The 27736-nt window shown below is 43.2% G+C and overlaps 1 pseudogene; it reads right to left on the reverse strand.

The window, feature by feature from the left end:
* The window catches only part of LOC136536533 (geraniol 8-hydroxylase-like), a 171043-nt pseudogene that overhangs the window by 83 nt on the left and 143224 nt on the right, over window positions 1-27736 (reverse strand).

A 27736-nucleotide genomic window follows, 5' to 3' on the forward strand; every position in this document is an offset into this window, starting at 1 on the left:
TACACTCGTGCCGACCTATTGGTTGCACAGCCTTGATTAGTGTCACCCCAAATTTTTCTGCCATGTCAACTCCATTTCTTTCAACATCAGCTGGAAGCTTCCATTTGAAATGATTTAACAGTGATCCAAGCACCAGATGCACCATCCTAATAGCCAATGGCATGCCAGGGCAAATCCGACGTCCTGCACCAAACGGGATGAGGCCAAAGTCTCCACCTTTGAAATCGACCGTCTTTGCCAAAAATCTTTCGGGCACGAACTTCTCTGGTTCAGACCATATATTTGCATCTCGACCCATTCCCCATATATTTATCAGTACACGAGCATCTTTAGGTATTGTGTAACCTGTTACTTTTGTTGCCGTCTCAGCTTGACGTGGTAACAATTAAAAATGGAGCAGGAGGATGGAGTCGAAAACTTTCTTTAATCACAGCTTGAAGATACGGCAACTGGCCAATTTGTGATTCTTCAATATTTCTTCCTGAGCCAATAATTCCTGCAAGCTCATTGCAAACTTTAGACATTGACACTGGATTTTGAAGCAACTCCGTCATTGCCCATTCCACTGTGCTAGAGCTTGTGTCACTTCCCGCAGCAAATAAATCCTAAGACATGATCATATTATGAAATTAACAGTCTCAACCATTATAGAATTTTAGTGACGTCAAAGATTTTTATGTAGATATTCGAAATTGTTCAAAAAAAAAGCAATGATGATTTTTTACAAGAAGCTGTTAGTGCAAATGCCTTGTGTGTTTGCACTTTGCACCATATATATCAAATTGTAAACTCTCCCAAAGAAATAGTAGCAGCCTACCAACTTGTTTTTACTCTTCACTTCCTTCAGCTAGCTACACAACAACTTGTGTTCTGCATTCTCATTTAGATAAAAAAACTCCTAAGTGCAAATTCAGGGTCTTAAACCCGGCCTATATTTTCTGGTAGGTCCAAACTGTTCCCTAGTTCCCTTGGTGGCAAGGGGCGGTTCGGAATCCATGTTGCTCCATTACCATGTTCATGGTTTTCTTAAATTTTGAATAGAACTTTTAGTTGAATAATAGTCTAGTTAACTCTAGATAGCCTATGGTAAATATACAATAGACTAAAAAGATTCCAAAAGAATCTTAGAGACAAATTAGGATACGAGGATCTCAAATAAATGTATAAATTTCAAGAAACAAGTTTTAGAAGCTTTAAACAAACCAACAACATAACAAAAATATAAGAAGAAAATACCAAAGTAACTATATATAGCAAAACAAGTTTAACTTAGTGACCTCAGGGGATAATCTAGTGGGCCAAGTTAGACTTAGTGATCTATTGACCAAGTCTCTATGGTGCATCCTATGATCTGGTGGTGAAGAATCTCTGGTACGCCAAGAGGGGATGAATAGGCATGTAAAAATTCAACTTAAACCAAAATCAAATTCACCCACGGCACTGCCGCTCTGTGAGCGCGGCACTGCCGCACCTGTAGGAGAGATTAGTTCACAGTTCAAAATCTACCCAACGAAATTTAGATAGGGTACATTTCTTAGCTTCCTGCAAGGTGGTAGATCACATATCGACAGCTGAAAGTGGTGGGAACACCACACACAAGTAGATCAACCTCAATTCCAGAAATCACCTCAACAACAACAAGAACACAAGTGTAGCAACACAAGCACAAGATGACAGAAGGATTTATCCCGTAGTTCAGCTCGCCACCAAAGCTTGCCTAAGTCCACGTTGTTGAGGTATATCACTAAGGCTTAGGGATTTACAATCCTACCTCGTTCTCAAGTCAAGAGAGTGAACTCTTGAGATGAGGGGTGATTTTATTTGCTGCAAGAGGTGGTTACAAACCTCCCGGGGCTGCCACACAATTTGGCAAGCTCCACGAACGACGCTCTAGCCGGCTAGGAGCCAAGCTCCAAGAGTAACAAACACAACCGCCGGCTAAGACGTAAACCAAGTGCTCTTTAGAGTTTAGAAATCAATGGAGTTGCTCTCTAATCAAGTTATGGATCCTTTTTTCTCAAGGATTGATGGGGAAATCAATGTATTTGCTTGGGGGCTTTAGGTCAACAATGAAGTGAGAAAGAGAGCTCCTACTCTGTTTTGGGCATGCTAAAGTGAGGAAGAAGAGAGCAGGTTGGTTCCTTACCGTTGAGAAGGAAGGAGAAAGGTATATATATACCCCCAGCCCCCAATGGTCACTTTAAAGCATAGATAGCCGTTGGTGAGGAAAGGAAAAGGTATATATACCACCAGCCCACAATGGACACTGCACCCAAAAGGTCGGGCGAGATGAGGCCGCGACCAAAGGGTCGGACGAGCCAGAGCCCATGACCTTGGGGTCGGGCGAGACGGAGCCCGCGACCAAAGGGTCGGGCGAGCCGGAGCCCGCGACCTTGGGGTCGGGTGAGACGAGGTCGTGACCAGAGGGTCAGGCGAACCGGAGCTCGCACCCAAGGGGTCGGGCGAGTCGAAGCTCGCACCACGCAAGACAACAAGGGTAAAAGTGAAGTGTAGACTATCTTGGCTGTGAATATAAGGATGCTTGTGGTTGTTAGAGTACTTGATAGCACATATTAGCTTAAGTATTATGTCCTCCTTTATAGTACGACTTTTCTTATACTCAAATTCAAGATATAAAAGAATCTTAAACCTCTTTTGAGTTTGAACCCATCTATATTTGTAATTGGGGGCTCCTCCATTCGGTGTAGCATCCTCGAATATAAATTCCCTGCTTGTCATCTCGATAAATCTCATTAGTTCTCTAATTGCGTGGTCATTATCACCAAAACCCACAATTAAGGCTTGATTGCACTTTCAATCTCCCCCTTTTGGTGATTGATGATAGCCCAATTAGAGCTTACAAAAGATATGAAATAAATACTGAGACTTTCGAGCCATGGGTGTAGAGCCTTCCCCTCAGTATGTGAATAGAGAATTGAATTCTTAAATTGTCATAAGAAGCCAAGATTCATATTTTAGTGAAAGTGATGGGGCTCCCCCTATATCCTTGCTCCTGTGGGGTGCTGCATACTATGTCAGGTATGTAAAACATGATGCAAATGATAGTTTATGCACAACATAGTTTATTGTTGCAGCTGGGTGCGGCATAGCCGCACTTGTTGTAACAACACAGATCAGAACAGACACCACACAACATGTGATACATATAAAGATATACATTCTAGCACAATTGTATTACAAGCGACAACATAGATTAATATATGTCCATATCCCACATAAAAAGTCAAATAGTAGCATTATTTCATAATTTAGAGTTTTGAGCGACTCTCAAACTTTCCACTTAGCGAAGACTAACACTCATCGAATAGGACATGAAGCGCAGCTGCTGACCATGGCATCAAAAATTTGCTGTTGACCCCTCTAATTTTCTCCCCCTTTGGCATAGAGCACCAAAAAGAGAAGAAAAGAAGAAAGATCAACACCTACTCGTCATCTCTCTGGATGTTCGTCCAATCAATATCATCACCTCCTACAGTAGTCCTGGCACCACCATCACCATCATCGTCGTCAGAGACAATACGTGCATGGCCCTGATGGTGAGTAGTGGCGGTGTAGCGACTAGAATGAGTGGAACATCTCAGCTCCTGTCTTTGATGGTATCCCTCTAGGGTCTCATCCCAATCTGCTGCTCGTCCCTGCTCCTCCTCCTCATCATCATTATCCTCATCATCTGAATCTGTGTCAAAGAGACTTGGAAGGTCATACTGTGGAGGAGGTGGAATAGGAGGAAGTGGTGGAAGGTCCTATCCACACTGCTGATGCTGCTCAAGATGTGTCTCATACGCTCTGTCAGCTACATAGGTGCACTTGCCGAAGATTGCCTTCAACCACTTGCCTAACTTCTTCATCTTGCCTCCTCTGTGAAACCTAGAGCGGGAAGACTTAGAGATATCTACATGAGCATGAGAGCTCCCTGCTCCTTGAGTAGCTATAGCTGGCTGGGTCTTCTCAATTTTGTAGACGGTGTGCATCCCATCCTTCGGAAAATAAAATCCAGTGACCCTCTCAATCATGAACATGAGGTAAGGGGCATAGGGCAGCCCCCTCCTCCCATCCTCCACTGTAAATCTCAACTCAATCCACATGAATCTAGGGACATTGAACCTGTCCCCATGTGGAGCAAATCTAGCCAACACATTTCTCACATACCCATTAATATCTGAGGTTGCTCCATCCTTTGGATTGATGGTGTTCCTGATGAGGTTGTTGAGGATGTAATAGAAGCTGTGTAGACCACTCCTATTGCCATCTACAATTCTTCTATCTCTCCACATGTAACTAATGTCATGGATCTTAGCTCGAGGCTCATCATGAATGTAAGTGTAACCTCTGTGCTCCTCCCCAAAGCCAAGAATCCGACTGAAAGTGATAAAATTGACTCGGTAGTGCCGACCATCAGTCATCTAGTGAGTCTCATCAAAGGTCTAGTCATAGAAGTATGTGGCATGAAACTATGCAAGGACCTCCTCATTCTAGTTATACTAGAAACCCATGATGTCTAAAAGCTAGAACCTGTCACAAATCTTGATCACCTTGTCAAACTCAGGCTCCTCCTTCTCTTGCATCTCATCCCAATCAATATATTGCATCTTGATGATCTTAGTTTTCTTGGATGCAAGAATGGCAGTGGCATAAAAGTTGGAATAAAACTCATTCTAGAATCTATAATCAATGCTCAAATCCTTGCGCACTACATAGGGATTGATCCCCCTTGCCTCTTCCACCAGCTTCCAACTTTTGGAATAGTTGACAACTGCATGTTGGCGGGAGTCATCTGGAGGTCTCATGATGATCTCACCCTCAAAATCTCTCATGTATCTACCATCAAACTCAGAGAGATGTTGTGGGGTGTCAGAAATGACATCAGTGGTACAACCTGTCATCTCCCGCCTCTCCTCACCTTTAATGTATTGCATGCGCCTCCCCCTATCACCAAGTCCCCTTGGAGCTGCACTACTGCCTACTGCTATTGACCTCCCTCAACCACGGCGAGGTGGATCCTTGTCTCTTTGCTCGTTCATCTTCCTTTTCCCCTTTCGGTCATAATCTTCATGCTCCATCTACTTAAATGAGGAATGGAGAGGAGATGGAAGAAACTGCTCAGGCCAGAGGTAGTAGCAGCCATCAGCGATGTTGAGGGAGGGCTGGCAACTGCCATGTCACTGCTAGAGATCAGCAACACACAGCCAAGCGATGGCGACGGTGCAGGTGAGAGAGGAGAGAGAGGCGCATGCGTCGATGTCGGCGTCGAGGATAAGAGAGAGGAAAAGAAGTTACTGTGGACCTAAGGATAAGAGGAAGAATAAATGGGCCTCACAATAAAACCATTTGGGCCGAATCTCAATTGAGATTCAAAGTGCGGCACTGCCGCATGCCTAGCCCGACACTGCCGCACGGCAGGCGCGGCACTACCGCACTCCTCAAAATAGTGGGAGTTAGCTATAATCTATATGACTCTCTCTATATAAGATATGGACACATATCACTTATATACCATGTCTAGAAACAAATAATCAATACAGATCATGATCATGATACATAAGTTGCCTTTCATAAATCATTTTCATGCACAATATAAATTTTTCAACTCTTTTGCCTAGATACTAGTTTATCAAATAGAGGCATGCTAAAATTTAAACCACGTTACGAGAATCAAGTATATTTAGCTCACTACGCAAAGCACAAAACCTTGACTCATCGAGGGGCTTTGTGAAGATATCGGCTAGTTGCTTTTCGGTGCTCACATGGTGAATTTTGATATCTCCTTTGGTTTCATGGTCTCTCAAGAAATGATGGCGGATGTCTATGTGCTTGGTTCTAGAGTGGCTTATGGGATTATTTGCAAGCTTAATGGCACTCTCATTATCACATAATAACGGGATTTTGGTAAAATGACATCCAAAATCACAAAGAGTTTGCCTCATCGAAAGTAGTTGGGCACAACATGCACCGACCACAACGTACTCGGCCTCAGCAGTGGAAAGGGCTACACAATTTTGCTTTTTAGAACTCCAAGACACTAGGGATCGTCCAAGGAATTGACATGTCCCCGAAGTGCTTTTTCGATCTACTTTGCAACCGGCGTAATCGAAATCCGAATACCCAAGTAGATCAAACTTAGAGCCCTTAGGATACCACAAGCCAAGGTTAGGAGTGTGTACTAAATATCTCAAGATTCTCTTAACGGCCACCAAGTGACACTCTTTTGGGTTAGCTTGAAATCTAGCACATATGCACACACTCAGCATAATATTAGGCCTAGATGCGCACAAATAAAGTAGAGCCGATAATGGAATGATATACCTTGGTATCCATGACTTTTCCTTCAATGTTGAGATCAAGATGTCCATTGGTTGGCATGGGAGTTTTGATAGGCTTGGCATTCACTATGTCAAACTTCTTGAGCATATCATGGGTGTACTTCGTTTGACTAATAAAAGTTCCATCCTTCACTTGCTTGATTTGAAATCCAAGGAAGAACTTCAATTCACCCATCATGGATATCTCAAATCTCTTGGTCATGATCCTACTAAATTCCTCACAAAAAGAATGATTAGTACTACCAAATATTATGTCATCGACATATTTTTGGCACACAAATATATCTTTACCAACTTTGTGAGTGAAAAGGGTAGGGTCGGCTTTGCCTATTTCAAAGCCCTGTTTAAGCAAGAATTCCTTAAGGCATTCATACCATGCTCTTGGTGCTTGCTTAAGCCCATAGAGAGTCTTTTGGAGTTTATAGACATGGTTAGGGAACTTGGGATCTTCAAAACCCGATGGTTACTCAACATAGACAAGTTCTTAAATGGGGCCATTGAGGAATGCACTCTGCATGTCCATTTGATATAGCTTCAAATTGTGATGAGCGGCATAGGCTAGAAGCATTCGGATTACTTCAAGTCTTGCCACTGGTGCATATGTTTCCTCAAAGTCCAAGCCCTCAACTTAAGTGAAACCTTGAGCAACCAATCTTGCCTTGTTTCTTGTCACCACACCATTCTCATCTTGCTTGTTGTGGAAGACCCACTTGGTGCCAATGATATTGGTGTTGGGTCTCTCCACCAAGGTCCACACTTGGTTTTTTTCAAAGTTATTTAGCTCTTCTTCCATGGCCATCACCCAATCTGGGTCTCCAAGTGCTTGTTCGACCCTAAGAGGCTCCAAAGAGGAAACAAATGAGTAATATTGGCAAAAGTTTGCTAAATGTGAATGAGTTGTTACCCCCTTTTGAAGACTCCCAAGGATGTTGTCAATGGGATGATCTCATTGTATTGTTTGCCTTAGCCTTGGATGATTAATGGCCTCTTGTCCATCTTCTAGATCTTCATTATCTTCTTGCTTGAATATGGGTTGTACGTTCTATCCTTGAATCAGAGTTGGACTTGCTGTTGCTGTCAGAGGGAGTGCGACACTACCGCTCTGCTGATTTGCAGCAGGGGTCGGCTCACCCTCAGCATCAGGTACATCAGCGAAACTTTGTTCATCAGTAGCTTGAGGAACCTCCACTTCAGTGACTTCGTCTTCTTGTGGTCTTATATCACCAATAGCCAATTGCTTGATTGCTTCACATGGTGGATCCTCCTTTCCTACAACACTTGAATCAACTTGCTCCACTTGAGAGCCATTAGATTCATCAAATGTCACGTCTACCGCTATTTCAACTCTCCTAGAGGTTTTGTTGAAAACACGATAGACATGCTCATTTGATCCATAACCAAGAAGAAAACCTTCATCAACTTTAGGTGCAAACTTAGAGGTTTTGTGTTTCTTATTAAGTATGAAACATTTGCATCCAAACACTCTAAAGTAGAACAACTTTGGTTTGTTACTGGTTAGAAGCTCATATGAAGTTTTCTTCAACTTCTTGTGTAGGTAGCGGTGGTTGATGGCATGGCAAGCGGTATTGATGGCTTCGCACCAAAAGAGGTCTGGCGTCTTGTACTCATCTAGTATTGTCCTTGCCATGTCAATTAGTGTACGATTCTTCCTCTCTACTACACTGTTTTGTTGAGGAGTGTATGGAGTTGAGAACTCATGCTTGATGCCTTCTTCAACAAGAAACTCCTCAACTTAGGCGTTCTTGAATTTGGTCCCATTGTCGCTTCTTATTTTCTTGATGGAGGAGGCCGAACTCCTTTTGAGCTCTTCTAACAAAAATCTTCACTTTGTCTCTAACTTGACAATTATCAAACAAGAAAAATATCCAAGTGAAACGGGAATAATCATCAACAATAACAAGACCATATTTGTTACCTCCGATACTTAGGTAGGCGACCGGTCCAAAGAGATCCATGTGTATGAGCTCCAATGGTTGCGTTGTGGTCATGATGCTCTTTGGTGGGTGAGGTACGCCAACTTGCTTTCTGGCTTGACAAGCGCTACATATCCTATCTTTCTTAAAGTGAACATTTGTTAGCCCAAGGATGTGCTTGTCCTTTTGAAGTTTGGCCAAGTTCCTCATCCCAACATGGGCTAGTTGGCGAAGCCAAATCCACCCCATGCTAGATTTTGCCACTAAACAAGTCTCAAGATTAGCTTTACTTTTGTTGAAATCAACTAGGTAAAGCTTGTTCTTTAAATGACCCGTAAAGATAATAGAGGAATCTTCCCTTCTAAAGGCTTCCACACCCTTATCCGTAAAGAGACAATTGAAGCCCATCTCGCATAATTGAGAGACGGACAACAAATTATAACCTAACAAATCAACATGTAAAACATTTGTAATTGAATGCTCAAGGGTTATAGCAACTTTACCAAGACCAATCACATCCTCCTTAGAGTTGTCTCCAAAGAGAATATTTTCATTTGAGTCCATCTTTGGGGTATATGGTGAGAACATACTCCTTTCTCCGGTCATATGATTTGTACATCCACTATCAAGCACCCAACTTGACCCACCGGAGGAGTATGCCTGCAAAACAGATTTAGTTGCTTGATTTAGGTCTCCAATTTGACTTAGGGCCTTGCTGTTAGTCACAAGAAATTTAGGAACCCAAATAGAAGTATTTCTATATGTGTTGCCTTCCTTTCCAACATATTTGGCAACCACCTTTCCACTACTGTTGTTCCTTAAAACAAAACACGAAGTCAAGCTTTGTCGAGGTGGTTGAAACTTTGGTTGGTATGCATATTTATTCATAGTGCCCCACACTGATTTCTTTGGCTTCTGTAGAACCTGTTTCTGCTGGGACACCTTCATCTTGGGCCTAGTTTGATCAGGAGCAGAATTGATAGCCTTCCTATTTTTGCGGGGAGCAGCATGGCCGGCCTTCACTGTGGCACTGCTGCTCTAGACTGCGGCACTGCCGCTGTCTATGCAGGCTTATCTGTACCAACTCTTTACTTCCTCTCAAACTTGACACACTCATAGCCATGTATGATCTTTCTTTCATTTATCTTGGCTCCTGCAGTGTGCCCAAACCTATGCTTGATTGAGGGGTGTCTCCCTTGCTTGAATTAAGGCACTTTTGAAGCATTTGCCTTCCTATCACTTACTTGAGCCTTACCACTCAAGCAGCCCTTGCCAATGATCTCATTGAGTCTAGCAATTTCTTTTCTCATTGCCTCCATGTTTGCAAGGTTAGTGGAATAAGCATTCAAATCAATATTATAATATTTTCCATAGCTTTGACTAGTGGAGGTAGTGGAGGCATCCTTTGCCTTAGAGGGATGCGAGTTGCTATCCCAAAGAATGTTATATTGTAGCTCAAGTTCTTTATGTTTTCATCTAAGTCGCAATACTTTTTCTTGAGAGCAATATTTTCTTTCTTTGTGATAGCATGGTCCCCTTGTTCTTTGGCCAAGGCCTTGCACAAGAATTCTACCTCACTTTTCTCTAATGCAAGAGCTTCCTTGCTAGCAATGTAGAGATCCTCTTGTTGGATAAGTGTTTCGTCTCTAGATTCTAGCTCGGCTTGGACACTCTCTAAGTCCTCCATTAGTTTAGTGATGAATAGTTTGGTCTTTCCATCTAAGTTCTTAGTTAATTTATCAATTTCTTTATCACTAGATTCATCATCACTAGAGCTATCACTAATATCACTACTAGAGATATCACTAGGAGGTGGAGGTGGAGGAGCTTTGGCCTTGGATTTAGATTTTACCTTCTCACCCTTTTCCATAAGACAAATGTGAGGGAAGTAGTAGTCATCATCGAACATGTTGGTAAAGAGTCTTGATGAAGAACATGGCTCATGGATATCAATGGTTGCAACTTTCTCATCTTCTTCACTTGGGCTTTCAATAGATGAATCGCATTCATGCCCAATGTGAGCTTCTCCCATGTTTTTCTTGCTCTTTCTCCGGTCGACCTTGTCCTCCTTCTTCTCTTTCTTATACTTGTTCTCCTTTATCTCATATGGGCACTTGGCAATAAAATGATTGGTGCTTCCACAATTATAGCATGTCCTCTTCTTCTTGTTTGGAAACTTTCTCTTTACTATCTTGTACCCTTGCTTCTTCAACCCTTTGTGAAACCTCCTCATAAAGAGAGCAACATCATCCACTTTCTCATATTCATCATCATCATGTTCACTCTCACTAGAGGATGAGGTGATTTCTACTCTTTCTTGAACTTGCTTGCTTGCTTTGGGCTTGCTAATAGAAGCTTCCTTGTTGGTCTTGGACTTGCTTATAGAGCCTTGCTTGCTTGATTTGTTGGCCTTAAGAGCTACATCCTTGTTGATCTTGATGCCTTCTATCTTTGCTTGCAATTCTCCAAGCTTCTTCCTCTCGTTTGCTTCTTCTCTTTGCATGTCAAAAGTCAATATTCTCCCAAGTACATCATTTGGTGTTAAGTACTCAAACTTCTTCTTGTCTCTAATTAGAGTTACTACGGTCTCATTTCTTGGTGAATAAGCTTTCAACATAATCTTGACAACTTTGTGATCATCTAGCTCATCACAACCATAGCCTCTAATCTTGCCCACCATGGTCATCAACCTATCAAACATCTCTTGTGTCCCTTCTCCATCCTAGATAACAAATCGATTGAGCTTGGACGTCAACAAATCAATTCTTGCTTTTCTCAATTTGTTAACCCATTCATGTGCAAGATGCAAAGTATCCCAAATTTGCCTGGCAACATCCACACCAATCACTTTATTGTACTCATCACCATCCAAGGCACTAAGTAGCACACTAGTAGCTTGACCGTTGAGGTGGATGATTCTCATTTCTTCCATGGTTGGATTCTTGGGATCAACCAGTGCCTCAAATCTATTACAAACAACCTCCCAAATACTAGGATGAAGACCTATAAGATAGGCTCTCATCAAGTGCTTCCACTTAGCAAAGTTAGTCCCATCGAAATGAGATAACTTGCCCATGGGCACATTGATGAAAGACTTGCTATCATGGTTAGTCATAGACATAGAAGAATAGTTAAAGGATATGGTGGCATATTTGTTGTCGTCATTCTTCTTGCCCTTTCCTTTCTTGTCCTTCTTGCTATGCACTTGATAGGACTCATCATCATCACCATCTTCGGAGCTGCTAGATAGCTCACTTGAAGATGCATTGGAGGTTTTTGCTTCTTGTTCCTTCTTTCTTGCTTCTCTTCTTTTTCTTCTAGCTTATCTCTTAAGTCTTCTTTCTTCTTTTCTTGCTTTCTTATCTTCTAACCGCTACTGCTCCTCCTTCTTCTTCTCTCTTGCTTCTCTTTTCTCTTTTCTAGCTGCCCTTCTTCTTCTTCTTCTTCTTTCTTCTTCATTTTGAGTTTTTTCAGCATCGGTTGCCTCTAACTATGGGAGCGTGGAATTGCTCGCTATAGAGGCGCTAAGCTCACTACTATTGGTGTAATGCAGCCCAACATCCTTTGGATCGATGTTGATGGGCTTCACAATACCGGATCCTCCCCCAGGCTCCATACCTCACGCGATGAAGCGCACATGAGGTAACCTTGCTCTGATACCACTTGAAGGATCTCTGGTACGCCTAAAGGGGGATGAATAGGCATGTAAAAATTCAACTTAAATTGAAATCAAATTCACCCGTGGCACTACCGCACCTGTAGGAGAGATTAGTTCACAGTTCAAAATCTACCCAACAAAATTTAGATAAGGTAAATTTCTTAGCTTCCTATAGGGTGGTAGATCACAGATCGACAGTTCAAAGTGGTGGGAACACCACACACAAGTAGATCAGCCTCAATCTTAGAAATCACCTCAACAACAATAAGAACACAAGTGTAGCAACACAAGCACAAGATGACATAATAATTTATCCCATGGTTCAGCTCACCACCAAGACTTGCCTAAGTCCATGTTGTTGAGGTATACCACTAAGGCTTAGGGATTTGCACCCCTACCTCATTCTCAAGGCAAGAGAGTGAACTCTTGAGATGAGAGGTGATTTTACTTGCTGCAAGAGGTGGTTACAAACCTCCCAGGGCTGCCACACAAGTTGGCAAGCTCCATGGGCGACGCTCTAGTCAGCTAGGAGCCAAGCTCCAAGAGTAACAAACACAATGATCGGCTAAGACATGAACCAAGTGCTCTTTAGAGTTTAGGAATCAATGGAGTTGCTCTCTAATCAAGTTGTGGACCCTTTTCCCTCAAGGATTGATGGGGAAATCAATATATTTGCTTGGGGGCTTTAGGTCAATAATGGAGTGAGAGAGAGAGAGAGCTTCTGCTCTGTTTTGGGTGTGCTGAAGTGAGGAAGAAGAGAGCAGGTTGGTTCCTTACCATTGGGAAGGAAGGGAAAAGGTATATATATACCCTCAGCCCCCCACGGTCACTTTAAAGCGTAGATAGCCATTGGCGAGGAAAGGGAAAGGTATATATACCACCAGCCCTCATTGGACACTGCACCCAAGAGGTCGGGCGAGATGAGGCCGCGGCCAAAGGGTCGAGCGAGCTAGAGCCTACGACCTTGGGGTTGGGTGAGATGGAGCCTGCGACCAAAGAGTCAGGCGAGCTAGAGCCCATGACCTTAGGGTCGGGCGAGACAAGGCTGTGACCAAAGGGTCAGGCAAACTAGAGCTTGCACCCAAGGGGTTGGGCGAGTCGAAGCTCTCACCACGCAAGACAACAAGGGTAAAAGTGAAGTGTAGAGTATCTTGGCTACGAATATGAGGATGCTTGTGGTTGCTAGAGCACTTGGTAGCACATATTAGCTTAAGCATTATGTCCCCCTTTATAGGACCACTTTTCCTATACTCAAATTCAAGATATAAAAGAATCTTAAACCTCTTTTGAGTTTGATGCCATCTATCATCAAAACCCATAATTAAGGCTTGATTGCACTTTTAGGTGGGACTGTGAGTGACCCACTGACGTATCATACCACAAGGAATATTTTGGCATATTCCCATCTAGTTGTTAGAGGACTCAGCTAGCACAACACCATCATATGATTTGGCGTGGCATGTGGAGGCGTGTGGATCATCCGAGGATGATAGCATATGCCAACTTTTTGCAATGGCAAGCACCCTCTTCACCCTCTATATAAGTGCTACACCTAGCTCATTTGGAGCCACCCTCACACCTCATTCTTGTTACCACCTATAGAGAAGACAGTAAAGCATTTGGAGAGCCACCCAAACCAAGATGTGAGATTAGAGTGTTAGCCTTGAGTGTTATCGGTCTTCTTGCTTGGGTTCCTTGAGTTGAAGGCCTAAAGACTTGTTACTCTAGATGGTTCGATGGAGGACTTGGTGACCTTCCTCAGTGGAGTCATTTTGAGAGGGATCTAGAATCTTGTCAAGCTATTGAAACATACTATGCCAAAGTGGTGAATGGTTATTCATTAGTGGAGCATATCATAACCAAGTCTTTGTGACTTAGGTGCACCAACGTGGAGTAGGGGGTTGTAGCAACAACCCAAGGAAAAAATTTGTTGTCTCTTTGCCTAGCTTTTTAACTTGTTCTATTTTTATTGCAAGTTCATTGTGTGACATCTAGAATTCATGCTAGTTTGCTTATCATAGGTTACATGACCTTATTCTTAGTGTGATCCTTGCTAAGGACTTGATTAGCATTGTTGGCCCTAAGGACTCTCTAGAGTGCTTTTGTAGAACTTAGGAGGCAAGGTGCTAAAGAAGGATACATTTTGCACAGGCTAAGGTTGACACGCTTTAATTCAAATCTTTATAGAGCCCAATTCAACCCCCTCTTGGACCATTTGGTCCTTTGAAAAAGGTAGCATGGATCAATCTATCCCAAAATTCATAGATCACCATATTCCATCCAACTATGCCCTTAAACCAAACAAATCTTTATAGTTCAACATATGCTTACACCAAAATCACATGGTACAAGGTGAGAGGGAGGTTTTCTATGGTTGCGCCGATTGTATATGTAAAATGCCTATTTTTGATACTTTGAGTGCACATGCCATGACGACGCCTGGTGTTATTTTTCCATGTAACATTGTTGATGTTTTACAATGACAATTTGAGATAAAAATTAAGCTTTAAAAACTTCATTCATAATGTGATATACAAAAGGATATATATTTTTATATAAATACCTTTTATGTGAGCTAAAATCTAGGTTTTAATATGTGTTAATAACGATAGAAGTTCTGATTGTAGCGGGCACTGAAAATTAAAGAACCAAGTAAGGCAACATTTTTGAACCATTCAAATAGGTGAGAATTAGCAAGCACCGGAAGCTGCCCCCACACCACCACCACCACACACACACACGTTCCCCCACGTGACATGCATTATGTGATCACTAGAATGCAATCACAATGTGTGAAAAATGTCACGGCCTCGATGGGCGCATAATGCACTACACAATCCTTATTTTCTAGATACGTGGTGGATCATTTTCACAAAATCTCATGACAACAGCTCAAAGGTAGCCCCACAGCATTGATTGAACAAAGAACACAAGCTAAATTACAAAAGTATCACGCTCGATATGGTTATTAGGTTACTATATGATTATCATTGCAATCTTTTGAAGGAAAATTGTTGGACGATTCTCAAGAATATCTAAAACCATTTTTGTGGCGCTGACCAACCTTGCAAAAGTTTAACACACATTCGACTCCATGCATTATGTCCACAAGGAGTGCATGTAAGGCATATGAAATAGCCGATTTTCTACCATCCCTTGAATGGTATACACCAAGGAATACCACTAACTGTATGTATCACTTTTATGAACTATATACTCCCTCCATCCCAAATTATAAGTCATTCCAAGAATCTTAAAGAGTCAAAGCATCTTAAGTTTGACCAAAATTATAGGAAAAAATACAAAGATTTATGACATCAAATAGATATTACTATGAAAATATAATTAATGAAGAACCTAATAATATTAAATTGGTATCATAAATGTTATTATGTTATCATAGCCTCCAGTTCTCATCCCACCCCCATCTACATTTCTCAGTCGCACAGGCACACGACCCCGCCACCTCCAAACCCTAGCCAAAATTCCTATGCTTCGTTTGCATGCACCATGCAAAGTTAGCACGCAGGCACAAGCAAAGGCCTCGGCAGCATGCACGTGGTTCGTACTCACATGCGTGCTGACCATCACGCTATGAGCCACTGGCCATGCATACCGAGCATCCACCCCCGCTACATGCCACACCACCCACCTGCAGCGTCGTCCCATCATCCTGTGCAGCCATGGCGCAACAGCGAGACCATTAATGGCGAGAAGCTAAGCACCGATGGCACAACTCCTCCCCGACCGCAAATAGCAAAGTATGAACCTAAAAAGAATGGAGGTGACCAAATTTGAACTAACTTTTTCAACGTCTTGGAAGCGTAGACCATGTCTTTAAGCTTTTGTATGGTCCTGACAAAGTAGAAGGCAATTCCTGAGGTTCACATCACGCTATCTCTAGCCGCGTCTTTAAAACCACACCCTCTATCTCATTGATTAAATTTAAAATTGTCTAACACATTGAAAAGTGAGAATTATATTCATTTTAGGACGGAGAGAGTACTTAAGTGTTAACACTCAAAATTGTCCACGAATAAAGTTGTATAGTCCACTAAAAGCATAGTAAAGACCCGCCAAAAAAACACGGTAAAGATGAAGCAATAAATGGTGGTCTCCATAGAATTTATACGAGTGCAATAGACTGAAAGTGCAAAGTATATAGAACAAGATGGCGGGTGCCTCCCTAAACTATCCAGAAATTTACTCAGTAAATTTGAAAGCACTGGACATCTTCAACTATGCAGGGTGGGTCAAAAGCAGGTGGACACATTTAATGCCTCCCCTCCATGGTACCATCACATAAAAATGAGTCGGGCAGGTGGACACATTTAATGCCTCTCCTTCATACCATCAGATAAAAACAATTCACTGACCATGCAAGAACATTTGTACTTACACATGCATCCATGCATCTAAGAGATGGCTTGGGTTGCATGCACATTGCTCTTGAGGTGGTCGGTGGTTGGGGTTGGTCGCCATTAATACGGCTCCCTAGCCAGTGTAGGTTCAACTTCCCAGCCATGCAGTGTCCCATCATCCCTTAGCACCTCCGTGTCCACCTCACCATGGCAAACATCAGGGCGATCACTGTGGACTACAGCCGAAGATCTACTACCTTCCTTGCACTGCTCATGTGCCCTACACTACCAGCAGCACCATCGGCATAAATGAGGAAATAAAGCTTCAGAACCTATTTCTAAACTAAAACTTGACAATAAATTCTTTTCAAAAAGTTAGGACATTGCATGCGAAGTTATATAAGTACCCCTATTACTATGGTTATGTATTCATGATAGATGGCACTCTGCTGACTTAGGTAGGCTTAATCAAGTTCTCTATAGGTACACTGATCCCGAGCATAGTCTGATAGTATCGACTAGCTACAGGGAGAGATTGGTGTGCCAAAAATGTAAGAACGGTTGCCCTATATGTTGGCAACAGTAGAAAGACGTATAGGATGTGCATTCATGTATATCCTATTTATGTATTGTAGTGCCCATATTGCTTACAGATACGCCATCCATAGGTGTCATGCATGTCGTATGGTGCACGCCTGACTTGTTCCTATTCTGGAGTTAATGCTAAACTATGGCTTTGTGCTTCGCATCGCCTATGGTTCACGCCTACCGTGACCTGCGTATCCCCATACTCTTTTCTAGGCTCTTGTTGGAACCTTGTCTTGCAGTCGTATTAGTCATTAATGGCCTCGGACATCACTCGCCTTGAATGCGCGAAAAATTCGTTTGATTCATTTATAGTGATCTTGTGCTGGAACCTTTATAAGCAGGGTCTGGCTTAGCTGTTGGTACCACCACCTGGTGCACTTTAGATTGCCTAGCTTTTCCCTTTGAGGTAGCTTTTCGCTCAGTCCTTCCTTGCAACCCCTGCCAGTGATGGCAGGAGCCTGGGTTAGTAGTTACTGCCTGAACACTGAGGGTTTTCCTAAGATCCTGTATGCCACCCTACAAAAGCTCAGAGTCAAAGATCGTCCCGAGTATGAGGGTCGTGAGTATGAAAAGCATGGCATTGAGTGGTGTGAAGTTACCATCTACATTGGGAAGAGTGAAGAGTTCCCCGACATCACTGAAGCCTAGAATGTGACTGCAACTGGGTTTCGCTTCATCGACACCTACCAGGTTCTGGCTCGCAAAGCCTTGCGGTACCTTTGCCAGATCTATGAAGAGCCCATTGCCCATATCCCCATGAGGTTCTTTCCACCTTTAGAAAAGAATTGACGGGCATGGAGGGCTCGCATGGAGGCTTTGCAAGGGCAGGATGCGCAAGAAGATAGTCCTACCACGGTGCACTTGACTATGTACCTGCTTGCTCTAGATGAGCAGTATGACTGGCAAGCCTTGGAGCCGAGGAAGTGCCTTTAGCGAGCCAAGGAAGCTAAGATCTTCTCTAGGATGCTCTAGGTGCAGCTTGCCGAAGCACATGCTAGTGCGACAGCTGCTAGAGTCGGGAGACTGCCATGTCAGAAGCTCTAAAGGAGGCTAAAGATCGACATGCCCATCAATTGGGAGAGGACTACCTTGTCACCAGGGCCAAGCGGAGGATGTTGGCTGCTGAACGGTAGGATCCCTTGATCATGGAGGGGATCCCTATCCACACGCCAAAAAGGAGGACCGGTGTTGCAGTACCGCCAGCACCTCCACCCTTGGAAGTGCCAGAAGTAGAACCCTTGATTCCTCTCATTCAGCCATTGCCAAGAGAGGAGGCAGATCCATAGCTAGGGTAGTAGAAGAATCCGTTGAGCCTAGGAATGAAGATGTGTGGTCTAAAGTAGATTAGTTGCCTTGGGATGATGTACCCATAGTTAGTAGTGTCTTTCGTTGCTGTCCATCGGTATTGTAATCTTTCCATTGTATTTCATCCATAGTTGTTGTGGTAGTCTGATCGTAGGAAAGGTGAACGATGTGTCAAGAATGGGAGAGTAAGTGCCTATATGTTGTACCAGCATAAGGACATTTAGAATATGCATTTTATTTATTTCACTATGTTATTGTGTCCATCTACCTTAAGTCACGTTAGACGTGCTTAGGGTTTTCGAGGGTGATAGTAAGTGGGTTACAAGATAAGTTACCATTCAGATGCGAGCAGACCAGCTGTGATTGGATAACATAGGACACTGTATCGACTAATTGTGGATGTCCCAGCAGAACACTTGAATCTCTTTAAATCAAATCCATTATTGGATTTGAAGTCCTTGTCCCTTGTTGCAAAAGGAACCCATGTTGTTTGAATCTTCTCTTGCAATACTCCTATGATTCTGTGGTCTATGACCCCATCGTCTTCATTGCGTGTAAGTTGGTAGTTGTTGCCTGGTTAATAGCTTACGGTGTCGCAATGAAACCGAGGGCCCCTGTGGAACAGCTACCACATGGTGACGCTGCTCGGCATGCACTGGTATCAAGGTTGTTGATCAAGTACCTTTACTAAGTTACATCGCCATACCACTTTTGATACAAAAAAATCAGGTGTTTGAACAGGAAATCCACAACAGGTTGATGAAATAGTGTTCTCTCGAAGTAAATAAGAGGAGTTGTTTCGAAGGAAGCATGTATGTTGCGATCTCACTTCATACAAAGGTTGGCGCATATTGTGGACAAGGAAGGGAAGGAAAGAAGAACACCTAGGAAAAGTTAGCCTTGGGTAGTAGGGAGTGCTTAGAAAAGCCTGAGTGGATGTCAAGTCCCAAGCACTATGCCCAGCTCGAACACGCTATGCACACCGGGTTGCTGTCACCGCATGCCCTGTTGAAAGGTCCTTGTTTGGTTTTGGTAATTGAGTGACAACTTAGGTGGACTAATTGTGTTTATGTGAGATACACAGGTGATTAGTCCACAGGTACATGTGTGTGAGCAACATATGCCATGAAGGTGAAAATGGCTTAGAGATGTTGCAAAGCTCACACATATAATGATGAAGGAGCTTAAATGCACATGAGACATGACATTGAGTCATGTGATCAAGGTGGAGAAGATCAAGATAAGACTTGGCTTGATGGACCGGTTGCAAGCGTAAAGGGCAAGTCGAAGGCTTTGGAGTGATGGACCGTGTGGCGGTAAAGCTTGAGCAAGACTTGGCGCCAATGGACGATGGCAACAGTGAAGAGCAAGTAAAGTCAAGATCAATGAACCAATATGATCATGTGATGATATGAAGTGGATCATATCATTGTTGATCGTGTTGGTGCATGTGTTGCATCGACATTGGAGGAGATGGAATGGAATGCGCAAGGCAAAGGTATAACCTAGGGCATTTCATTTCACCGGTCATTGGTGTGTAGAGAAGTTTATGACTGGGTTTAGGATAGATGGTTGTACTATCAAGAGGGGCAAACTTGTTTGCATATCGGTCATCTAGTGCCACTCGAGTGATCTAACTTTGCATTGTTGCTAGGATCGAGTGGCGTGGCAAGTTGAGTGGCTAACATCCTTTGGGAAATGATTGTGAAAATGCTAACACACATACACATGGTGGTGTACACTTGGTGGTGTTGGTACATCTACAAAGGAGGTGGTATTTGTAGGGTTGAGATGGGTATTTTCTATTGCGCCGGATGCAAATTCTTGTGGTTAGCACACTTGAGCAAGGGTGAAGAGAATGGAGGAGATGCTAGCGTCGGTCAAGTGACCGGACGCTGGATCCAAAAGCACCAGACGCTGACTACCTGCGTTCGGTCGCACTGATGTGGAGTGTAGTAGTAGCTAGAGAGTGACCGGACACTGGTGCTGCGTCCGATCGTGTTCGACCGGATACGTCTGATCATGCTCAGGAGCTTACTGGAAACGACCAAACGCTGGCTGCTTCTGATCATGTGTGACCGGACGCGTCCGGTCGAGATCGGTACCTTACTGGAAATGACCGGACGCTGGGGGTTCAATGTTCGGTCAGTTGAAAGCTGCTGCGTCCGGTCAAGTCAAGTGACCATTAGAACCAGGACACGTGGCCGTCTGTGGGTGACCGAACGCTGAGGTCCAGCGTCCGGTCGGCCCGACCGTTGCCCAGTGAAGGGGTAACGGCTAGTTTAGCCCTTGGGGCTATAAATAGAAGTGGCCTTCAGCCATGGCTAGTGAGGAGCACCTTGGGGGACTTTGTGTCCATGCTTGAGAGTGCTTAGGAGCCCTCCATATCACACATACTTGATAGCGATCATCCAATTGTGTGAGTAAGCGATTCTAGTGCGATTGCATCGTGAGATTGCATTGAGTGGCACTAGGTGATCGAGTTGCAAGCCAGTGGTGCTTGTTACTCTTGGAGGTTGCCACCTCCTAGACGGCTTGGTGGTGGTCTCCATCGAAGCGCGCAAGAAGCTTGTGCGGCACTCCGGAGAAGTGCTTGTGAGGGGCATTGTGCTCGCCCCGTGGGAGCCACGAAGAGCAACTCTAGTAAAGCGTGTCATTGAGCTACCCTCACTCAAGGGGTAGGTTCTTGCGGCACCCGACATGTGGGCTTAGCGGGTGATGCTAATTAGCCGCCGAACCACCAAGTGAGCGGTCGACACAACGGGGACTAGCGTGTTGGCAAACACGTGAACCTTGGGAGAAAAATCATCGTGTCAACCTTGTTCTTCCTGTTGATTTTCATCCCCATTACACAAGCTTGCAATTACTTTTATACATATTAAGCTTGTGTAGTTGCTCTTGTAATTAGATAGCTTGTGTAGCTTGCTAATTACCTTCTTGCTTGTGTAGCATAGAAGTAGCTCCCTTGCGTGGCTAATTTGGTTTTAGTAACCTTGTTAGTCACATTGTTTAGTTTGTGTAGCTAAGTATTTACGCTCTCTAATTAGGCATTGGTTGCCTTGTTACTGAGCATTGTTAGTGAGCTTAGTTAGCTTTGTGCTTTTGCTTACTAGCATGTGTAGGAGCTCCCTTGTTGCTTAAAGTACTAGTGGCATAGGTTTGTATAACCTTACTCCTAGAATTGTTTAGGAAAGCTCTAGCTAGCCCAGCACCTTAGTTGCATAATTAGTATCTTTGCAAGGTGCTAGTGAACATATATAGAGGGGTGTAGTCTTGGCTAGACCAATAGTTTTAATTCCGCACTTGTTTCGGTTAGCCAACGTGATTAAGTTTCAAAAAGGACTATTCACCCCCCTCTAGTCACCATCTCAACCCTTTCACCTGTGGACACCGTCAGTGTCAGGCCCATTAGCACCCTATCCTCGCATGTCTGCGACATCATGCCGCACTCACTATCCTCGTGTACTATGCGCTTTTCCTTTTCCTAGCCTCCAGTCTGCTCTTGATCCTCGCCCTCATCCCCATACCAGACCCCCTTCCTTCTTTCTTCTTTTAGGGACAAGGCCGCCTGCACGCCTCCTTTGTCGAGCAAACACTCTATCCCCTCCTTTATTCCCCCCTCCGCTCACTTGCGCAGGGAGCGCGCCATGGCCAACTTTATCCCCACTGTGTGAACCAGCAGTGTATCCCATCCATGCTATCTCCACTTCTGGTGCGCTGCGCCCCATCTCCGTTCGCCACTATAAGATGCCCTTGGTCCTTGCTCTTCTTCTTCATCCCCATCCCTCTTGAATCCGAAGCAAAGCTATGAGATCTAGTTGTCATTGTGGAACTAGGTTCGTCCGATAGAGGCGATGGTGTAATCTGAGAAGAAGGGATCTGATTTTTGAAGAAGTTCAAGTCTACCCTTGGTTAGTTTGGTCTTAGGGTTCATGATGTTTGACTTCTCAGCCTCCTGTTTCTGGATCTATTGGTCATACGTCATGTTTTGTATAATCATTATCTTGTTGTTTCTCCATTGCCCTCGTCTATCCCGACTTCTCGAGTAAGCCTAGGTTGTACTAGGTTGCTCTTAACCTTGTAACTTTAAATCCTGGTGTAATTTAGTGTTCGACGTCGTGTAATCTTTTGTGTAATTCTAGATTTATGAAATGTGTTGTAGTTTTGCCTAAGGAGAGTGGATCCTAATTCACTCTTTTGTAAACCCTCACGTTAGGAGACGTACTTGTGTTGTAGTTTTTGCTCTTTCCACCTATAATGTAATCCTAGCCAATGCTGTGCTTTGAATCTAAGTGTGTTAGTTGCTTGAGCCCAACTCCATCAAATACTTCTTTCCACTAACATGTCATTGATACAGGCAGAAGTTTATTTCTCTAACGGCAGAAGTTGAATGGTATCTAATATATATTTCATTGCTGCAAGTACAATATGCTTCAAAGAAATTGCAGGGTGCACTCAGAAAGGAAATTAAACTGCAGGCAGGAAGATGATACAGGCAGAAGTTTATTTCTCTAACGGCACAAGTGTGATCTTCCTCATCTTTATTCCTCTTTCCATGAGGAAAGCTCCAGCTAGCCCCAGCCTTCCATCCCTTAACAAGCAAGCACTGTACACAAAGGGGAAGAAGTTAATTGGTCTTGAGAAGCAACACAACCCCACCCCACCCCCACCCAAACAAAATTGAGCTCCAAAGGGTCAGGAAAAAAACTAAAATTCATGTATGTTTATAACTTTATTGCAGAATAGCATGTGAAATTGTATGTGTAAGAAAATATATAGAAGATTTGCAGTGAAAACACCACATCCTAGCATCAGAAGTCATAGTTTTTCCTTCAATATATAAGGCCAACTATAACTCAGAGGATAATGTATGCCTACTGATTGCAAATGTAAGGAAAATGCTATTGGTGCAACCTACATTTAGACTCCTAATTCACAAATCCCAATCAGGGAACTCCTAAAATGCAATAGATTGGGGCAAAAAAAATCAATAAATTACCCTCTCATAAGTGTCATCTAGGATGATGGCCTCGGACATAGGGACACGAAACTTGTAGTTGTTGAAGTCCTTGTAGATATCATCTAGGTGCATGATGTAGGGCCTGAGAGCAGTGCAACTCTTGAACACTGCACACACCACCAATCGAATCCAAGGGACAACGCAACGGAACTAGAGCCAGCGACCAATCCAACCATAATCTCCTATGCATCCATGCACAAGCGCGCTTACTGAGGGAGGTGAAGTCCTTGAAGGAGAGGGACTTGAGGTTGGGGTTGTGCTCGATGAAGTTGTCCTCGTAGAACCAGTGCGCCTGCTCTAGCAGGAACATGATCCGCTCGAATGACTCTAGCTCCTCCTTGGGCACATTCAGAATGAACCGGCTGCAGAGGTGATTCAGCTCAGATTGATTTACTCTAGATTGATCTAAGCAAATCCAAAAAGAACATGAGAGATGGGTTTGGGGGTTAGGGAAATACCTGCAGAGATCGTCAAGCAGCTCTTGGGGTGGTAGCTGCCCCCTCGATGAAGACCGGTTCAGTCCCCCGCTGCCCGCCATCATCATCCACCAGCCAGCGCGCCCTATCAGTGTCTGTTTGTTTAAGATAAGATTTTGATTGTGAGCAAAATCTATTGCATTTTAGGAGTTCCTTGATTGGGATTTGTGAATTAGGAGTCTAAATGTAGGTTGCACCAATAGCATTTTCCTTACATTTGCAATCGGTAGGCATACATTATCCTCTAAGGTATAGTTGGCCTTATATATTGAAGGAAAAATTGTGACTTCTGATGCTAGGATGTGGTGTTTTCACTGCAAATCTCCTATATATTTTCTTACACATACAATTTCACACGCTATTATGCAATAAAATTATAAACATACATGAATTTTAGTTTTTTTCCTGACCCTTTGGAGCTCAATTTTGTTTGGGTGGGGGTGGGGTGGGGTTGTGTTGCTTCTCAAGACCAATTAACTTCTTCCCCTTTGTGTACAGTGCTTGCTTGTTAAGGGATGGAAGGCTAGGGCCAGCTGGAGCTTTCCTCGTGGAAAGAGGAATAAAGATGAGGAAGATCACACATGTGCCGTTAGAGAAGTAAACTTCTGCCTGTATCATCTTCCTGCCTGCAGTTTAGTTTTCTTTCTAAGTGCACCCTGCAATTTCTTTGAAGCATATTGTACTATCAACTACAAATAACTATCTTGGAGAAATTTACACCACATGTGTCTTCTTCCCTTATATACAAATTTACTATCAGCTACTCCTTTACATGCAGGAAAGGTACTACCAGCTACTGTATTCCTTTGCATGCAAAAAAACTAATATCAGCTACTCACCTGCATGCAGGGAATTTACTGTCGGCGGCAGGAATTTACAATGCATCTAATGCCTTGCATGAGGCAGACGAAACGAGGAACATGAGCACAGCATGCAGGCGGCTGTGAGAAATAGGACAAGGTACGGTTAGGTAGGTCATAACTCCCCTCCTGTGTCCACATTTATGGCCAGACTAAATAATAAGATCTAGCATCAACTAAACATAGGCAGTGGTGAGAGTGGTAAAGTGCAACCATCATACGTACTAGACATCTCACTTTGATGCTTGGTAAATTTTGGTAGGGCTTTCATGCACAGGCCATCCAATTTCTAGGCAATTAGTCCATGCATACTGTTGAACGGATGCAACAGCAAAACAATCAGGTCAGCATTCATCGCCCCTACTCCATCATCCTGATTTCCACAATCTCCATGGTGAAACTTTCCTGTTTTCTATTTTTTCCCATTCACCAACCAGAGCATAGCCAAGAGGTACAATCCTCATGTGGACCAAACCACACAAACTTATTACCACATAGGACTCAAGGTGCGAGTGCATGCATTGCATAGATAGTAGTGTACTATACAAGGCGTTGGATACGTCCACAAGGAAGACAATTAGACAGAACACTTTAATTGACTTGAAGCTAGTACACACGGAGCTAAAACAAACAGGGGGCATACAGATTATTTCTTCAAGCTCAGTAACCGAAAATGGCTAGTGGCAACACAGCACCAAGCTACTCTGGCTGATAGGTAAAGGCCCTAGTTTAGGCACTGTACCTAAGACAAAGACATAAAGATCCCTGTCTACTAAACTGGCATAGTGAACTAATGGATACATGAGCCCAGGGATCTCCAAAGTCCAACACAAGTAAGGACTCATAGGCCAAGTTCATATCACAACGGGACACTACCCACTACATGACACACTTAAAACTGGAACATCGATTATGGCACCAACACGGATCGCATAGAACAGCAACAGATTTATTGGATGAAGCTGTGTAGCCATAGGTGGTTGATGGTGGAGCCCAAGGACGTAGGACTACTCATCGCTGCAAATTAGAAATACTTTGTCACTCAACTGATGGAACCAAACAATAAAATAGTATAAGAATGAATAGGCTACCTTGCTTCGGCTTTCTTTGCAGGGAATAGATCCCTACGAGCAGACCTCAGTCTCTTGCCTAGAATAGTTTTGCAAAAAAACTATATAAGCAAATCACCCATACATGGTCCGTACTTCACCTGGGAAGGTGACCATAGCCACACATAACGTTCAATGTTGGAGGAACCTAATGTAACACCTTTTAAACTAATTTCATGGGGTGTGAAGAGTGCACTACGTGGGTATGGCAAATGATTTAGATTACTTAGTACACAAAGGTACATACCCATGCTCCTCATAGACATCAGAGGGTACCTCCTTCCCCTTGCTGGATGAGGTTTTGGTATTAGCCACTATGGCAGGGGTAGGAGGAGGGGTCGAGCCACCATCTGCATTGTTAGGAACCTCAGGAATGACAAGAACGTGTCCCTGGTCGTCTTTTCTAGAGGCAACACTTGATGTCCCAATCTTGTTCAAAGCTTTGGGATCCCTAGGATCATGTGGCGAACGTTCGATAGGACCACGAGCCTTAGCAGCCGTTGGATCGGGGAACACCCTCCTAGCTTGGAAGCAGAGCTGCCTAGTCCTAAAGGTTTGCTCACTGATAACCACCTAGAAGACATACCTTCGACCAACAAGGCCACGAAGGGGTGCAGGCAGCAAAATCTAATTAGATGAGCTTTCTTCAACAAGCTCAGCGGTGGTCCGCTGAACAACCTGTTCAGCTACTCCTCTGAAAAGAAATATTTTCACGCGACCAGTGGTATCCTTGATGATCACACTTAGCTTATAGCTTGGGTGGGAAAGAAGAAGACACATCAGGAACCCAGCAGTCGGGTACACAGGCAGCAAAGGCTGGGCAAGCAGCGGACGAGCAGAGGAGGGTGTCAAACTTAATCAAGTTCCCTAACTGAGATCGTGCTGTCATGAAATATCACCTGTAGAAGCCTTAATCAACTACGATCGTACGATTGAACTCTAGTTTGGCTGAAGCTTTGCAAGTAGAGTCATTCTTCTTCTAACCAAACCATCTTAGCCATCGGCGACCGCAAGTAGCGAAGTATGAACCTAAAAAGAATGGAGGTGACCAAATTTGAACTAACTTTTTCAACGCCTTGGAAGCGTAGACCATGTCTTTAAGCTTTTGTATGGTCCTGACAAAGTAGAAGGTAATTCCTGATGTTCACATCACGCTATCTCTGGCCGCGTCTTTAAAACCACACCCTCTATCTCATTGATTAAATTTAAAATTGTCCGACATATTAAAAAGTGAGAATTATATTCATTTTAGGACGGAGAGAGTACTTAAGTGTTAGCCGACGGTGAAGAATAGTTTAGTTGATTATCCCGTACCAACCCTTGAGGAAATTAAATTTGTTCCTCTTATAGCAAACTTGCTTAAAATTGGTATGGAAAAAGTACAAACCGCGCTGCTATTCTTTGTGCCTTTCACCAGAATAACATCATCATCAGCAATTGTTTCCTCCACAACTTCATCACATCAGCATGTCCAAGGAATGATGAATCAAATGTTTCTTCACCCTCCATGTCTGCAAATGTACCCACCTGAAAGGTTCAATTGTTAAGCCACCAAAAATCCTAATAATGCAGTCAAACAGCATGATGACTAACGCTTAGTTACTTCTAGAGAACCTCAAGAATAGAAGTTCGGCCAGTATTTTTTTTTTCCAAATTTTGTCATGTAAGCATGACAAGAACCTTTATTTCGAAATTCAAAGAAAAAAATCTATTCGCGTCGAAAATGAGAGATATTTTGTTTCTCCATACATAATTAGTTTCTTCTGATTCTGACGTAACAATTTCTATGAAACATTAGAAACCCCGTTTACCCCTATTTATACGATTTAAGTATACATAAAGGCACAAAGTAAATTATTTACTTTAACTAAAACTACACTTTTGACCTTAGAATGCTAACAGGTCTCATTTTTTATTTTGAATTTTAATTTTAATTAATAAATAAAAGGAATCAGTTACCATAGTTGCACCAGTGGCTTTGGCAACATGGCGCAAATCTTCCTTGCGCACACGCCTTACTGCAATCGCTCCAGCCTCAACAAAGTACTGAAATATGTTCCATGACACAATAACAAAGTGATTTA

This window comes from Miscanthus floridulus, chromosome 2 (assembly GCF_019320115.1).
Source record: "Miscanthus floridulus cultivar M001 chromosome 2, ASM1932011v1, whole genome shotgun sequence".
Lineage (NCBI taxonomy): Eukaryota > Viridiplantae > Streptophyta > Magnoliopsida > Poales > Poaceae > Miscanthus > Miscanthus floridulus.